Source organism: Babylonia areolata, chromosome 23 (assembly GCF_041734735.1).
Source record: "Babylonia areolata isolate BAREFJ2019XMU chromosome 23, ASM4173473v1, whole genome shotgun sequence".
Classification (NCBI taxonomy): Eukaryota; Metazoa; Mollusca; class Gastropoda; order Neogastropoda; family Buccinidae; genus Babylonia; species Babylonia areolata.
This window is the reverse complement of record NC_134898.1, coordinates 41,057,860-41,060,359: the sequence shown is the minus strand read 5'-3', so window position 1 is coordinate 41,060,359 and position 2,500 is coordinate 41,057,860. Positions and strand designations below refer to the sequence as shown.

Sequence of the window (2,500 nt, the reverse complement as noted above, 5' to 3'; positions counted from 1 at the left end):
TTTATTTATTCATTTATTCATCTGTTTGTTTATTCATTTATTCTTTTATTTATTTGTTTGTTTGTTTATTTATTGGTTTATTTGTTTGTTTATTTTTCATTTATTCATTTATTCACAGCCAGTATGTATGAGCTTATATCACAGATTGACATAAGTTTACACAGTTGGGCCTACAGCAAAGTGAGAGATGTATTATCAATGGTTTCTCCTGTACAGTGGGAAATCATTTTCAGCTTGGTCTTTTGTGAAACACTATGACTCTCAAACTAGGAGGCAAAATTGCATTGGCTCTTAGCGCTGCAGCCTTGAGGGCTAGTTGGCCTTTAGGAACCATCCCAGCGCCGACTGTCCTGAAACCTTCTTGGTCGAGAGAGTGGGGATGTAACTTGGGCAAGACACTATCCACTAAATCAAATTCTAGCCCAGATAGTCGGGGCAGCAGTTACCTCCTCTGCTGTTCTGATAGTCATAGTCGAACACGTCACATGTGGAGGTGAGGTGCTAACAGACGAGCTGACCGCCCTGTTCCAGTCTATTTGGAAGAGAGGGGAGGTCCCCCAGGATTTCAAGGATGCTTCTATTGTCCACAGTTACAAACGGAAGGGAGACAAAACATCCTGCGATAACCACCGTGGAATCTCTCTCCTCTGCATCGCCGGCAAGATCTTCGCCCGCATCATACTGAACAGACTGGCTGACCATGTCTCCAACACAGTCATCCCTGAAGCACAGTGCGGCTTTCGCTCAGGCAGGGGAACATGTGACATGGTGTTTGCTGTACGCCAGATGCAAGAGAAGTACCGTGAGCAGAACAAGGAGCTCCACATGGTCTTTGTAGACCTGACTAAGGCCTTTGACACGGTGAACCGCCATGGTCTGTGGAAGATCCTCCTAAAGTTCGGCTGCCCAGAGAGCCTAATCCAGCTGATTGCGTCCTTCCACGATGGCATGCAAGCGAGAGTACAGGAAAATACTGACATGTCGGATCCGTTCCCTGTGGTAAATGGAGTGAAGCAGGGCTGCGTCTTGGCACCCACACTGTTCTCCATTCTCTTCTCTGCCATGCTGATTGACGCCTTCCAAGACTGTGACCGGGGCATCTACATTCAGTTTCGCACAGATGGCAAACTTTTCAACTTGCGGCGACTCCATGCCAGGTCCAGGGTGTTTGAGGCACTGATGAGAGAGTTCCTCTTCGCTGATGACTGTGTGCTTGCTGCACACACCCATGAGGACATGCAGTTCATTATGGACAGGTTCTCAACCTCCTGCAGGCGCTTTGGACTCACCATCAGCCTCAGCAAGACCGAGTCCATGTACCAACCGGCTAGCTCACAGAACGCCAGTGCCTCCCCCCCCACCTGCAATCAAGATCAATGACACAGAGATCAAGTCAGTCGACAAGTTTTGCTACCTGGGCAGCACCCTATGCAGCAACGGAGCCCTTGATGCAGAAGTGACGCTGCGCATCGCCAATGAGCGAAGGAAGCAGGGCTCAACTTCTGGAGACGCTTTCCCTTGCAACACCTGTGGGAAGTGCTGCGCATCCAGAATCGGCCTCTTCTCCCATATGAGGACACACACCGACAGATAACCCTGCCTGCCTACTCATCCGTCGTTCCGACGGGAGACTCCATCAGTCGAACACGACTGACTTTCATATATACATCTATTTATTTATTTATTTATTTATCCACTTATTCTTTTTACAGAATGGCCTGATCGGCAGAAAGGTGAGGAATGGGGATAGGGGTGTTGTAGATTTTATTCATCTATTTATTCATTTATTTATTTATTTATCTATCTATCTATTAATCTTTTGTTGTTGTTGCCTCAGGAATAGGGACAATTTTCTTTTCTATATTTCGAAGATGATGGGGATGATGAGGATGCTACTGATATGTAGAGAGAGAGACAGAGACAGAGACAGAGAGACGGACAGAAAGAGACAGAAAGACAGAGACAGAGAGAGACAGAGAGACAGACAGAGAGACTGAGAGAGAGAGAGAGAGACGGAGAAAGAGAGACTGAGAGAGAAAAAGAGAGAGAGACAGAGATAGAGACTGAGAAAGAGACACAGAGAGAGAAAGACAGAGACAGAGAGACAGACAGAGAGAGAGAGACTGGGAGAGAGAGACAGAGACAGACAGAGAGAGACAGAAAGACAAAGACAGAGAGAGACAGAGAGAGAAACAGAGAGAGAGACTGACAGAGAGAGAAAGAGAGAGAGAAGGAGAGACAGAGACGGAGAGACAGAGACGGAGAGACAATGAAAGTGAGAGACTGAGAGAGACAGACAGACAGACAGACAGAGGGAGAGAGAGAGAGAACAGAAAAAGAGACAGAGAGACAAAAAGACAGAGACAGAGAGAGACAAAGACATCGAGACGGACACAGAGAGAGAGAGAGAGACTGAGAGAGCGAAAGAGAGAGAGAGAGAGAGAGAGAGAGAGAGAGAGACTGAGAGAGAGAGACAGAAACAGACAGAGAGATACAGAGA

General features: G+C 47.0%; 1 protein-coding gene across 4 annotated transcripts in view; it reads right to left on the bottom strand.

Annotated features, from left to right (window-relative positions):
• LOC143297914 (cGMP-inhibited 3',5'-cyclic phosphodiesterase 3A-like) overlaps positions 1–2,500 on the bottom strand; it is a 35,133-nt gene that overhangs the window by 6,437 nt on the left and 26,196 nt on the right. The gene's annotated exons all lie outside the window — the stretch shown is intronic.